This window comes from Pleurodeles waltl, chromosome 7 (genome assembly GCF_031143425.1).
Source record: "Pleurodeles waltl isolate 20211129_DDA chromosome 7, aPleWal1.hap1.20221129, whole genome shotgun sequence".
NCBI classification, from domain to species: Eukaryota; Metazoa; Chordata; class Amphibia; order Caudata; family Salamandridae; genus Pleurodeles; species Pleurodeles waltl.
Window position 1 is genome coordinate 1,494,434,168 of NC_090446.1, and position 15,022 is coordinate 1,494,449,189.

Here is a 15,022-nt window from a genome sequence, read left to right on the forward strand (position 1 = left end):
GGTGTGTTATATATGTATGTTTGCACGTACGTATGGAGTGTCAGAGGTGTGTTATCCATGTAAGTTTGCACGTACGTATGGAGTGTCAGAGGTGTGTTATCTATGTATGTTTGCACGTATGTATGGAGCGTCAGAGGTGTGTTATATATGTATGTTTGCACTTACGTATGGAGTGTCAGAGGTGTGTTATCTATGTATGTTTGCACTTATGCATGGAGAGCTATGGAGCAAACCTAAACGGGCATGGAGATCTCTATATACCGAGGCTGTGTGCATCTCTTAGAGATGAAAGAGCTGGATTCATGCCAGGCTTCATAGGCACGCGCAGGCCCCCATGGGGTATCAATGGGTGTCACTGAGTAGATTTTTGGGCTGTAAGAATGAAGGTTAAAATCTGATGTGTAAAGGGACGTTATGTAATGTCCGACCGCTACAGCTGCCACCAACACCAATCATAACACCACCACAAATACTACATCATCAATGCCACCACCAGTCCCACCTATACAAATTCCAATGGCTGTCTTACCAATGCCACCACCAATGTGACCATCACCAACAGTACGGTCAATACTACCAGTAACCCACCACCAGTGCTACCAACTCCAGCACCTAAACCGGAACTGGCACAAACACCACGACCACTAGTATCATCATCACCACTAACACCAATACCACAACCCACACCACTCATGCCTTTATCAAAATGAATAACATCAATACTATCAACACCAATGGTGTCACCACCCATACTACCACAAATACAGCTACCACTGTTAACACCAATGTCATCAATGCCCAACAACACCAATACTCCAAATACCACCAACTATACTACCAGTCCAAGAGCACTGCCAGTGCTGGCACCATTAATGCCACCATGACACATACCACCATCAGTGTCACCACTAATTTCACTAATACTACCAACATCAGTATTCTGGCATTACCACTCTTCTGCCCTTAACAATACCACTAATAACAGTTGCATCTATTCTGTATCAGAGTACAACACCGCCACCAATGCCAAACAACCATCAGTGACACTGTAACTAAAATCACCACAACCAATATCACTACCAAAAACAATGCCACCTCCCACAGCACTACCAACACTACCAATGTTACAGCCACCAGAACTAAACCACCAAAAAACCCTACCACCACCAACAAGCATTGGCAAAGTCAACATATCTTGTTTGTGGTCTGATATTGCCTGGACCTTTTAGCTTTGTCATTGCTTGTTTCATTTGGTATTTCCATGTTTTGTGATGTCATGTTTAAGAGTGTATGAAGACATGCATCTGCAACATCCTGCCATTCTTAGGCCTGGCGTTAGCCAAGAACATTTGATTTTGCTACTCTTATATATAATAAACTTAGTAAGGACTTTGAGCCTGCCCTCTTCATCCATTTGTCTGCTGTGTCATGCACATTTTTTGTCTATTTGCTACAGCTGCAGCAAGGGGCAGAGGGTCATTCTATTTCAACCATTGGCTAACTTCACTGTGAGTGATGGCATACTGCCCCTTCACAATGAACACCTTCACTGTGAGTGATGGCATACTGCCCCTTCACAATGAACACCTTCACTGTGAGTGATGGCTTACCGCCCTTTCTCATGGACCACATGCACAGGTAGTTCCCTTCAGTGTCTGGCACTACTATTGCAATCTGTACTTTCTAAGACCAAAAAATATGTTTTTGTCTTTAGACAATGTATTTTTTAAGATTGAAGAGAAGGCTTGGCATCCCAATTCATCAGTGTTTTTAACACCATGTCACCTCAGTTTGGACCAGCTATGTGCAAATCAGTGTTGACCCTGCGGTCCTGGATTGCGTGTGTTCCAGTTCAGGGAGCACCTGGCATGGCAGTTCAGGCTGGACTGTTCTGATTAGAGTATGGTCACGATTGATTTCCCTACAGCTGGGTCCAAGCTGAGGTGACATGATGTGCAAAAAAAACGATAGATTGGGATGAGGCTTGAATACTTTACCAGTGGCTGAGATTAAGTCAAGCATTCCATCCATCCCTTTTTGTGTCCTTTATGTGTGGCCCTGAGTGGGATGGGTGTGCCCAAAAGTGGGTCCCATGCACACTGTGTCACTAGAAACAAGCTGTACCCACTGATGAGCCCATAAATAGGGTAAAAACGGTCCTGGGTTGCCTGTGTTCCAGTTCAGGGAGGACCTGGCTTGGACAATTGGGCTGGACTGCTTCAAGTGAAGCAGGATAAAGACTGATTTGCATATGGCTGGGTCCAAACTGAGATGACCTTGTGTGCAAAATAACAATGGATTGGGATGCGGCCTGAGTAATTACCAGTGACTGAAGTTAATTCAAGCATTCCATTCATCACTTTTTGTGTCATATTTTCTTGGCAATATGTGTGTTAAATGTCCTTGTTTACATTTTGGCAGAAGGGGTTCCTGTGTCAGAGCAGGCCAAAAAAATAGGCCCAGGCACTAAAATAAAAATGGCCCCTTAGTAAATGAGAGAGCTAAAATGTCGCCCACATTCTGCAAACCGGGTTAGTTTCGAACTTGTAAAGACATGCTCTATGGCTATGAGAGATTGTGTGTATCTGTGCTTGTTGCAAGCAATGTTTGTGGTGACATCAGGGAAACCAAAAGTAAAAACGGGACCACCTGACCATAAAGCAGTCCCACAAATAGCCCAAAAGTACAGCTCATAGAGTGACGTGTCAGGCTAGCCATTCCATCACTAGCAGGTTGCCCTGTAGTCCAGTTCCGACTCTAAGGGGTCCTGTGTACGTTTTCGGAGGCCTTATCTGTAGGATTGCGTCCTGCTTTGGAAGTCACATCTTGAGTATTTTGTTCCTATCTGGGGACCACATCTGGAGTATTATGTCCAGTTCTTCAAGCCTCATGTGGAGTATCACATGAGCCACTGAAGGTCACATGTAAAGAATCACATAAGCCTCTGAAGGTGACACGTGTTGAATGAAGGTCACATGTACTGTGTCACATGAGCCTCTGAAGGTCACAAGTAGAATATCACATTGGCCTCTCAAGGTCATGTGTGGAGTTTCACATCTGCCACTGAAGATGACGTGGAGAATCACATCAGCCTCTAAAGGGTACATATGGAGAATCATATCAGACTCTCAAGTCACGTGTGGAGCATCACATCAACCTCTGAAGGCCACATGCAGAGTTTTGGGTTGTTTTCTGGAGCCAAGATATGGATTTTGTATCCTGGTCCGAAGTTCACATCTGGAATATTTGTTACAGTTCAAGAGGTCTCATCTGGCCCGTTGTGTATAATTAGGGCCACTGGAATTGTGTGGCACAGGAAGCCCACATTATGCAGCCTACGTCACTACACCATGCATTACTAAAAAAAGGAAATTATGCAGCTTAATGCGATACATTTTGTGATAGTATTATTTCATTCTTTCTTTTAATTTTCATTTTTACATACTGTAACACTGTCTGGGAAAATATTTTGCCTTATTAGTACCATTTTAATATCCAAATACAGCAATAAGCAACCGAAAAATGACCAGTAACCCACTGTTCAGGGCCTTCCAGTACATAGGAACGCACGTCAACATGTTTTTAGTAATATTTCACCTGTTTGCGGTAGAAACAAAACCTTTTTGTTAAAATCAGCAAATTATGGAGCACAAGATGGATGATGCTGTCGATGTGGCAAATACATAATTATGTGAAAAATGCTGCAGCCACAAAATCTCATAATTTTAGTGGCTCCGTCTTTAATGTTGTTTACACTGATGTGGAGTATACCACATCTGAGTTACTGTGTACAATCATTTATATCACGTGTGAGGTATTGTGTACAATCGTGTATACCGTGGGTGGAATATTGTGTGCAATCATCTATACACCACGTGTGGGGGATTGTGTCAGTCGTGTATACCACATTTGGAGGATTGTACACAATTATGAATACCACATGTGGGGAATTGTGTCAGCCGTGCATACCCCATGTGAATTAGTGTGCACAAACATGTGAACCACAGCTTGGGTGTTGCACACCATTCTGACAGCCTATCTGAGGTGCAGTATCCAGACCTGTTCACCCCATTTTGAGTTTTCTATATTACTGCGGAGACCATGTTTGGCAGATTATGTTCATTTGTGGTGTCTTGTGCTGCAAGTTTGATCTGGTGTATTGTGTCCTGCTGTTGAAGCCCACATCTGGGCTGTTGTAGTACACTCTAAGGATCACATCTGGGCTGTTGTAGCACACTCTAAGGATCACATCTGGGCTGTTATAGTGCACTCCAAAGGCTGCATCCATGCTGTTGCAGTACACCCTAAAGTCCACATCTGGGCTGTTATAGTACACTCTAAAGTCCACATCTGAGCTGCTGTGGTACACACTCTAAGGATCACATCTGGACTGTTGTAGTACACTCTAAAGATCACACCTGGATCGCTGCAGTACACTTTAAAAGACTCATCTGGGCTGTTGTAGTACACTCTAAGGATCACATCTGGGCTGTTGTAGTACACTCCAAAGGGCACATCTGGGCTGTTTTAGTACACTCCAAAGGCTACAACCAGGCTGTTGCAGTACACTCTAAAGTCCACATCTGGGCTGTTGTAGTACACTCAAAAATGTCCACATCTGGGCTGTTGTAGTACACTCCAAAGGGCACATCTGGGCTGTTGTAGTACACTCCAAATACTACATCCATGCTGTTGCAATACACTCTAAAGTCCACATCTGGGCTATTGTGGTACACACTCTAAGGATCACATCTGGGCTGTTGTAGCACACTCTAAGGATCACACTTGGATCGCTGCAGTACACTTTAAAATACTCATCTGGGCTGTTGTAGTACACTCTAAGGATCACATCTGGGCTGTTGTAGTACACTCCAAAGGGCACATCTGGGCTGTTTTAGTACACTCCAAAGGCTACATCCAGGCTGTTGCAGTACACTCTAAAGTCCACATCCGGGCTGTTATAGTACACTCTAAAGTCCACATCTGGGCTGTTGTAGTACACTCCAAAGGGCACATCTGGGCTGTTATAGTACACTCCAAAGGCTGCATCCATGCTGTTGCAGTACACTCTAAAGTCCACATCTAGGCTGTTATAGTACACTCTAAAGTCCACATCTAGGCTGTTATAGTACACTCTAAAGTCCACATCTGGGTTGTTGTGGTACACACTCTAAGGATCACATCTGGGCTGTTGTAGCACACTCTAAGGATCACACCTGGATTGCTGCAGTACACTTTAAATGACTCATCTGGGCTGTCGTAGTACACTCTGAAGGCAACACCTGGACTGATGTAGTACACTCCAAAGGCTACATCCAGGCTGTTGTAGTACACTCTGAAAGACTCATCTGGGCTGTTGTTGTACACTCTAAAAGCCACACTAGGGCTGTTCTAGTACATATAAAAGGCAACATGTGAGCTGTTGTAATGCACTCTAAGGATCACATCAGGGCTGTTGTGGTACACGCTACGGATCACACCTGGACCACTACAGGACACTTTAAAAGACTCATCTGCTCTGTTGTAGTACACTCTAAAGATCACATTGTGGTAGTTGCGGTACAGCGTAAAGGACTCATCTGGGCTGTTGTGGTACATTTTCAAGGCCACATCTGGGGAGTTGTAGTACACTCTAGAGGACTCATTAGGGCTGTTGTGGTACACTCCTAAGGTGACATCTGGGCTTTTGTAGTACACTCTAAGGGCTACATCTGGGCCATTGTAGTACACTAAAAAGGCCACACCTGGACTGTTGTATTACACTCTAAAGTCCACATCTGGGCTGTTGTCATACACTCTAAAGGCCACCTCTGGGCTGTTGTAGTACACTCTAACACCTGGGCTGTTGTGGTACACTCTACGGATCACATCTGGGCTGTTATAGTGCACTCCAAAGGCTGCATCCATGCTGTTGCAGTACACCCTAAAGTCCACATCTGGGCTGTTATAGTACACTCTAAAGTCCACATCTGAGCTGCTGTGGTACACACTCTAAGGATCACATCTGGGCTGTTATAGTGCACTCCAAAGGCTGCATCCATGCTGTTGCAGTACACCCTAAAGTCCACATCTGGGCTGTTATAGTACACTCTAAAGTCCACATCTGAGCTGCTGTGGTACACACTCTAAGGATCACATCTGGACTGTTGTAGTACACTCTAAAGATCACACCTGGATCGCTGCAGTACACTTTAAAAGACTCATCTGGGCTGTTGTAGTACACTCTAAGGATCACATCTGGGCTGTTGTAGTACACTCCAAAGGGCACATCTGGGCTGTTTTAGTACACTCCAAAGGCTACAACCAGGCTGTTGCAGTACACTCTAAAGTCCACATCTGGGCTGTTGTAGTACACTCAAAAATGTCCACATCTGGGCTGTTGTAGTACACTCCAAAGGGCACATCTGGGCTGTTGTAGTACACTCCAAATACTACATCCATGCTGTTGCAATACACTCTAAAGTCCACATCTGGGCTATTGTGGTACACACTCTAAGGATCACATCTGGGCTGTTGTAGCACACTCTAAGGATCACACTTGGATCGCTGCAGTACACTTTAAAATACTCATCTGGGCTGTTGTAGTACACTCTAAGGATCACATCTGGGCTGTTGTAGTACACTCCAAAGGGCACATCTGGGCTGTTTTAGTACACTCCAAAGGCTACATCCAGGCTGTTGCAGTACACTCTAAAGTCCACATCCGGGCTGTTATAGTACACTCTAAAGTCCACATCTGGGCTGTTGTAGTACACTCCAAAGGGCACATCTGGGCTGTTATAGTACACTCCAAAGGCTGCATCCATGCTGTTGCAGTACACTCTAAAGTCCACATCTAGGCTGTTATAGTACACTCTAAAGTCCACATCTAGGCTGTTATAGTACACTCTAAAGTCCACATCTGGGTTGTTGTGGTACACACTCTAAGGATCACATCTGGGCTGTTGTAGCACACTCTAAGGATCACACCTGGATTGCTGCAGTACACTTTAAATGACTCATCTGGGCTGTCGTAGTACACTCTGAAGGCAACACCTGGACTGATGTAGTACACTCCAAAGGCTACATCCAGGCTGTTGTAGTACACTCTGAAAGACTCATCTGGGCTGTTGTTGTACACTCTAAAAGCCACACTAGGGCTGTTCTAGTACATATAAAAGGCAACATGTGAGCTGTTGTAATGCACTCTAAGGATCACATCAGGGCTGTTGTGGTACACGCTACGGATCACACCTGGACCACTACAGGACACTTTAAAAGACTCATCTGCTCTGTTGTAGTACACTCTAAAGATCACATTGTGGTAGTTGCGGTACAGCGTAAAGGACTCATCTGGGCTGTTGTGGTACATTTTCAAGGCCACATCTGGGGAGTTGTAGTACACTCTAGAGGACTCATTAGGGCTGTTGTGGTACACTCCTAAGGTGACATCTGGGCTTTTGTAGTACACTCTAAGGGCTACATCTGGGCCATTGTAGTACACTAAAAAGGCCACACCTGGACTGTTGTATTACACTCTAAAGTCCACATCTGGGCTGTTGTCATACACTCTAAAGGCCACCTCTGGGCTGTTGTAGTACACTCTAACACCTGGGCTGTTGTGGTACACTCTACGGGGCACCTCTCGGCTGTTGTAGGACACTCTAAAGGAGCCATCAGGGTGCATGCGGTGCACTCTAAAGTCCACATCTGGGCTGTTGTAATACACTCTAAAGGCCACGTCTGGGCTGTTGTGACATGATCTGAAGCCACATTTCCTAAGGAGTAAGACAAACAGGAGACAGGAGACAGGTGATCCTAAAACCAAAGGCTGTTTTGTGAAAGACACAGTAGTAACAACAAATTCCCTTAATGTTAGCACCATTAAGAAGGCAGAGGTAAAGCTGAAGTCCAGGGACTTAAAGATAGGGAATGTATAGGCAGGATGAGCATACGGCGAGAGGTGGCGGGAGGACATTAATTTACATCAAAACAGTTTTCTGCACTCCTTCATTACCTTCCAGCCACTGAGGGAGTAAGGGTTCATGGGCAGGGCCACTGGAAGTATGCAACTGTGCGGTGACTTTCGCATAATTATAGCTTCACTGCATTTGCCACATAACCAATCATCTGCCACCTGTGCTATAGATTTTAACAACAAATAATGTTGTTTCTAGCTCAAACGGTTGAAAAGTTACTAAAAATGCAGCAACACGTTTTGCTGTGCTCTGGGAGGCCCTTTGCAAAGCTGGACTGCAATACCCAAGCTGTGGTTCACATGTTTGTGCACACTAATTCACATGGGGTATGCACGGCTGACACAATTCCCCACATGTGGTATACATAATTGTGTACAATCCTCCAAATGTGGTATACACGATTGACACAATCCCCCACACTTGGTGTATAGATGATTGCACACAATATTCCGCCCACGGTATACACGATTGTACACAATACCTCACACGTGATATAAATGATTGTAAACAGTAACTCATGTGGTATACTCCACAACAGTGTAAACAACATTAATCACAGAGCCACTAAAATTATGATATTTTGTGGCTGCAGAATTTTCACATAATTATGTATTTGACACATTTACCGCATCATCCATCATATGCTCCATAATTTGCTGATTTTAACAAAAACAATTGTTTCTACCGCAAGCAGATGAAATATTACTAAAAACGTGTCGACGTGCGTTCCTATGTACTGGAAGGCCCTGAACAGTGGATTACTGGTCCTTTTTCTGTTGCTTATTTCTATATCTGAGTGTTAATCTGGTACTAATGAAGTGCAACAAATGTCCATAAGGTGTTACAAAGTAAAAATAATAAAGTGACATTATTACAAAATATTTCTCATTATGCTGCATAATTTGAGTTTTCTTGATGCATCCATCCTGCATATTTACTCAACACTGCCGCATCATTTGACCCCCTCATGCCGCATAATTCCACTGGCCCTGATAAAAGGGTAGATGCAACCAACTCTCCATCATCCTCAACTAGTGCGGTGGGGGTGGGGCTGTGGGGGAGTAGTGGGGGACTAGTGTGGCCAGCAGGGAGATTTTCAAGAAGGCTTTTGCATTTTCCGCGACATCATGCACAAATACACCCTAAACTTGTGTTTACCACCGGACTTTGAGCACGAGGCCTGAGGTTACTTCTTTCCAAACAAAAACATGTGAATTGCGATTCTGCTGCTTCAGAGGTTGAGAGCGGACTCTCTGACTCACCTTCAGCAGATGTTCAAGGCAGAGAGTAGCTGGGTGAGTCCCAGCAACTCCCTGTGCCACCGGTCAAGCTGGAGGCCGGCACCGCTGCGCCCATACAATCCTTGGCCTCGCTGCAGAGCCTCTTTCATAGGCTAAGATGAGCTCATAGTCCTAATGGCCTGTACAGATGCTCTGCAGGAAGATCGCCAGCCGGTCGGTAACATCCCTGAATGCCCTCTGGACTACTTTGCCCGGGCGGGTGATATCCTAGGAAAGGCTCATGCGTTTCCACTGACTTCTTTCCAGCTTTGTGACCCGGGTCATGGGGAACCCGAGACCCCTCTGAAGCTGTGTGGTTTCTGGATGCAAGCCAGACTGAGAGAATGTTGCAGATACGGGATATTGTTCCAGTTTAAGATCAGCACAAGCTGCATATTTAACACCAGGTGTGATTAACTCAGCAGGATGGCTTCCTGAAAACAGCTGGCTTCAGGAGCTGTGGGGACCTGTGGTGGATGTCCTCTGCTCTCAGACTGAGATCCAGGGCTCTCCAGAGTCCAGGGCCATGGGGGCCCTGGCAGTGGCATAGTGAGCCCCGCCTTCACAGCTTAAGCAAGGATGGTGTGGACACAGTTATTTATGAGCCTTACCCGTCTGCAGACATAACCTCTAGAAACAAAACTAAGAGAAAACAATAAAAGAGGCCAGGGATGCGAAGTTACTCGCAGTAAAGAAATGAAGAGCAAAAGAGAGGGGGAAAAAGAGAGAGGGCTGGAAGGAAGAGCGAAAGAAGATGAAAAAATGAGGAAGAAATTGACAAGAAGGAAGGGGGAAGGATGAATGCATAGTTGCAAGGACGAAAGGACGATCGGAGGGAAGAATAAAACCACATTTCAGTCGGTGGGCGAAAGAAAGTGACTGCAATGACCGAAGGCTGGATGTTTGGATAAATGGATGAATGGATAGTTGGATGGACAGGTGAAAGAATGGATTGATTACAGGAGGGTGAATTAGTGGATGAATGAAAAAATGTAATGAGTGGATGGACTGATCGGGTAGAAGGACGTATGAATGTTTGGAAGGGGGACTGTAAAGATGGATGGATGGATAAAAATATGGATAGTTAGATGGATGGATGCATAAAATGCTTAAACGATGGTGCGATAAATGGACGAAAGGCAAGATGAAGGGAACTCATCTAGAGTGGGTAAAGCTTATTTGCTTCGCTCACCCATCGGCGCTCGAAGCATGGATCAAAGCGTGGGTTATTTTACTTTTCTTACTACTCCCTTGATATCCACCTCCATGTTCTTGCCATCTGGAGGGCTGTTGGTGGATAAGGAGCCGTTGAGCTGAGTGGAGGTCCTCGGCTGGGATGTTTGGTAGAGTCAGATCGCCTTTGTAACTGGACAGTTAATGTCAAATTTAACAATTTTTGTGCAGCGCAGTCCAGCAACCAAAGTGACTGCTCCGCCTTGCAGGAAAGGGAGATAGCAGAACACTGTCATATCTGTTGACATGTGCCGCTGCGTGTATACCCCTGCCCTGCAGCCCATAAGGCTGCATTGTGCCATGCACCCACCATTGCACCAGCATGCACAGGTGAGTGCTTGCAGTCTAGTACGGCTTTGGAATGGGAGGGGTATGCTTGCAGTCCACAGCCCTATGCATAGATATACACTATGGGCCAGATGTATCAAAGGGTTTTACCCATTCTGTGTCTATGGGAAAATGCATTGGTACATATGGCCCCATCCCTTTTCCAAATGTGTATGCTGTGTCCCACAGCACACATGCAATGTTGCAAAAGTCTGCAAGAGGCGCACATTTCTAGGGTAAAGCCAAGTCTTTCTATTTTAGGAGATAGGACTTGGAGTGAGTGGTTGCATGGGCACGTCCATGTACCAACTATGGTACACCCTTTCACACAAAATACCATGCCATAGACCAATGCTCGTCTTTGCGTTACTTTAGTGCTGCGTCCACAGCAAATCAAGTTCTGCGCTGCAAAGTCTATCCCAAACCTCTGTCCAGAGTTCCAATCCCAGCCCGCACTTGGCTAAAAATCTTGGAATTGTGGGAAAACCACCCCTGTGCCAAATGCATGCAGGTGTGTGGAATGCAGACAGAACTGTAATGTTATCGGGCACTTCAAAACCGTAAAATCAGGCTTCATATTCGTAATCTAGCGCCTCCTACTCTGCAGATTTTAGCAAAATATTTTGTTTCTAGCTCAAACGGTTCAAAAGTTACGAAAACCGCAGCAGCACATGTTGCCGCGCAGTGGAAGGCGCTTTGCAAAGATGGACTGTTCACCTTTCTATATCTTCTTCTTGTGTTTGGGTATTAAGTGGGTACTAATGAGGTGCAATCAATGAAAATACTGTGTTAACAGGTTAAAAATGAAATAATGAAGTGATACTGCTACAAAATGTGCCATGTTATACCGCACAATTTGGCTTTTTTGTCGCATGATTTCCTCGTGAGGATTACCCTGCCGCATAATTTGGCCCTCTCCTGTCTGCCACATAATTACAGTGTCCTGGTACATAGCGTTCAGTCGCTCCCCAGCCAAACCTGCACAAAATAAATACTAGACGTGCCTGTGGAGAGGGAAGGAGGAAGGGATAGAGCAGGGAGAAGGACCAGAAGAGAGAGAGGAGCAGGAAACATGTGGCATGTAGGATGGACGGAAGGGAGAGCGAGACAGAGGGAGAAAAGCAAATGATATAAGGGGAAGGAAAAGAGAAGCGCTGAGCAGATGAAGGGGACATAAAACAGAGGGCTGCAGGGAGGAACAAAGAAACGATGGAAGGAAATGGGAGAGGAATAGAATGGGAAAAGAAAGAATTGAAAAGGGGAGGATGAAAGGTTATCCCAAGAAGTATTGAGGAGACTACACCACAGACTCAACATGCTCGACAAGAAACATTGGGGCAGATTTAAGAAAAGTGCACCTTAGCGTCCCCCTAACGCCACCATGTGTGCGCCTAATTTAACATACAGCGCACCATGGCGGAAGTTAGGGAACTAGCGTCAACAATTTTTATGCTAGTTTGGCGCATTGCAGGATTAGTGTCAAAAAGGTTGACACCAATCCTGCAAAGCACCGAGAGGCCCATTGAAAACAATGGGAGCCTCATTTTAACGCCTACTCTGAGCAGGCGTTAAGAATGGCAATATAAATTACACAAAGAAAGCGCCATTTTTTCGCCCACCCCCCCAAACACGGGTACGCCCTCCTTCCATACATTATGCCAGGCGCAGTCATAATGTGGCGCAAGGGTTTACAAAGTGGCGCAATCCATGCATTGCGCCACTTTGTAAATATGGTGCAGCCATTTTGGCCTCTTGGACCACATTAGCGTAAAGAAATGACGCTAATGTGGCACAAGGAGGCGCTAGGGGCTCTTAAATCTGCCGCTTTGAGTTTAGATCCCAGCATTTAGAGCTCTGACATGCCTGACATGACATATGGAGCGTGGCCCTTTAAAGGAACAACCAAACACACCTGTAAGGCAGAATTTAGACAACACCGCCAACACGTTTAAAAAGGAAACACGGATGTCACCCCAAACTCAATGGCACTCAAAGGAAGCATAATTGAGTTTGGTAACAGTGATAACATCTGTTGGAGCACTTCGAGGTACAGGCGATAAGGCGCTATAGTTTAATGATATCCATACACGACTGAAACAAACACAGAGATGACATTCTTACCCCACCGTGCCTGAGATCGAGATAGAGGCACTACACCCTGACCCCATCGTGCCTTATTACATCCTAACCCCCTCCGTGCCTGAGACCGAGATAGAGGCTTTACATCCTGACCCCATCGTGCCTTGTTACATCCTGACCCCACCGTGCATGAGACCGAGATAGAGTTGTTACATCCTCACCCCACCGTGCCTTGTTACATCCTAACCCCACCGTGCCTGAGACCGAGATAGAGTTGTTACATCCTTACCCCACCGTGCCTAAGGCCGAGATAGAGGTGTTACAAGTGCCTGAGACCGAGATAGAGGCGTTACATCCTAACCCCGCGTGCCTGAGACCGAGATAGAGGTATTACATCCTAACCCCACCGTACCTTGTTACATCCTAACCCCATGCTGCCGGAGATTTAGGATGAACAATACACGTCAGGCATCCCAGCATGCTTAGGGGAAAGTAAAGAAATTGCACACAGAAAATACATCCTCTCTGAGAAGAAATAAGGGGAATAACCCCCCTAAGGAGAGTGCACCCCAAGTTTAAGACTATTTCATAACAAATAATGATTCTCCACAACATACCTACATGAAGCAGAAGGAATAGGAGTTCATACACAAAGCCAACACCTTGAGTAGAAATAAGAATTCCCAACAATCCAACACCCTGTCATTGAGAAGAAACTTAAACAAAGTTAACCCCCACTGTGTCCGAGAAAGGAAAAGTGTAACCTCACTCCCACATCAAGAGGGATACATCCCTAATCCCACAGCCCAGCGTGTCTAAAAAGTGGAGATGATATGTCTGCAAGACCCTAACATTTCTGTGAAGGTGTAAGGGGGGTGGGGTGCACTCCCTTCCTTAGGGTGGTTAGGATGAGTATCCACCCTAGCCCCTAACATGCCCGAAACAATAACCAGGAGACAGCAGGGGATTAACAGTGTCCTCTAGTGAGAGTGGAAAACCTGGTGCATTGTCTATTCCAAACTCCACTCTTGAGTGTAATGCTGAAAGCACTATGTAGGAGTTGTATAGCGCCTCGTACCTGCCCGCGCTGCACTCTAGCGCTCTCTGGAAGCCTCCACTCCGTGCCCGGGGTGCCTCGAGACCCCGATCGCTGCCTGCGGCTCTCTCTGCCTCCCGGTTCCCTCCTAGTGGATTGTTAGTTCCCGGATCCTTGCCCGGAGGCGGCGCTGGCTGCGGTTGCTGTCCCGTGCCTCGATGCCGGCCGCGCTGTGGGCGTGGAGGGCAGCGCTCCCTGGTCCACTCTGGTCCCGAGTGCCGGCCCCCGCCGTGGGAGGGAGGGCTCACCCCAGCGCTCTCACTGAGACAGGCTGGTGCACTCGCTGCCAGCGCTGCCCGCAGAGAGGCCAGGCTCCCATCCCAGCCAGGATGCACAGCGCCGCGCCAGCCTTGTGCGCCTTGACGCTCTGGCAGCCGAGGGCTCTCTGTACATCAGCCCTTCTCATAGTGAAACCGCCCATGCCCAGCCAGAGCCTGGCACTGGGCACCTGAACTACAGCCCTGTCTAGAGACCTTCTAATGGGCGAGAGTCTCTGAGAGGCCGGCGCGGCTGGGGCAAAATCAGCCACATGTCAGCGCTATATCTGAAAGATTGCCATGGCTGGGTCTTCGTCCAGGAGATGGTGGGGCCGGGGGCATTAGTCAGACAAAGGTCTGGTGCAGCCTTGAAAGGCTGACAATGTCGGGTTGAGTCAGTCACAAGCCACGTGTAGATATGAATGGATGGATGACGCTGGACACAGCCGGTCACAAGGCAAACCACATATGAAAAAGGCGAGGGTCACATAGCAGTCCGTCACAGTTCAGGCACAGTTCTCTTAATAGCTGGCGAGGCCGGGGTAAAGTCAGTCACAACCCATGCCTGTAAAAGAATGAGCGTTAGACGCTGGGCACAGCCAGTCACAAGGTAAACCCACATATGAAAGGAGGCGAGGGCCACAACGCAGTCTGTCACGGTTCAGGCTGAGTGCTGGCAGGCTGGGGTAGGATCAGTCACAAGCCATGTCTCTATATGTGAATGAACAGAAGACGCTGGGCACAGCTAGCCACAATGCAAGCCCTCATATGGAGCGACAAGGGCCACAAGAA

At 46.6% G+C, this 15,022-nt stretch overlaps 1 protein-coding gene across 1 annotated transcript in view; it reads right to left on the minus strand.

The window, feature by feature from the left end:
• LOC138246567 (chemerin-like receptor 1) overlaps window positions 1-14,406 on the minus strand; it is a 34,878-nt gene extending 20,472 nt beyond the window's left edge. The window contains exon 1 of the mRNA XM_069201249.1: window positions 13,956-14,406. The gene's annotated coding sequence lies outside the window, so the exon portion shown is untranslated. The remainder of the gene's footprint in view (window positions 1-13,955) is intronic.
• Window positions 14,407-15,022: the final 616 nt, after the last annotated feature.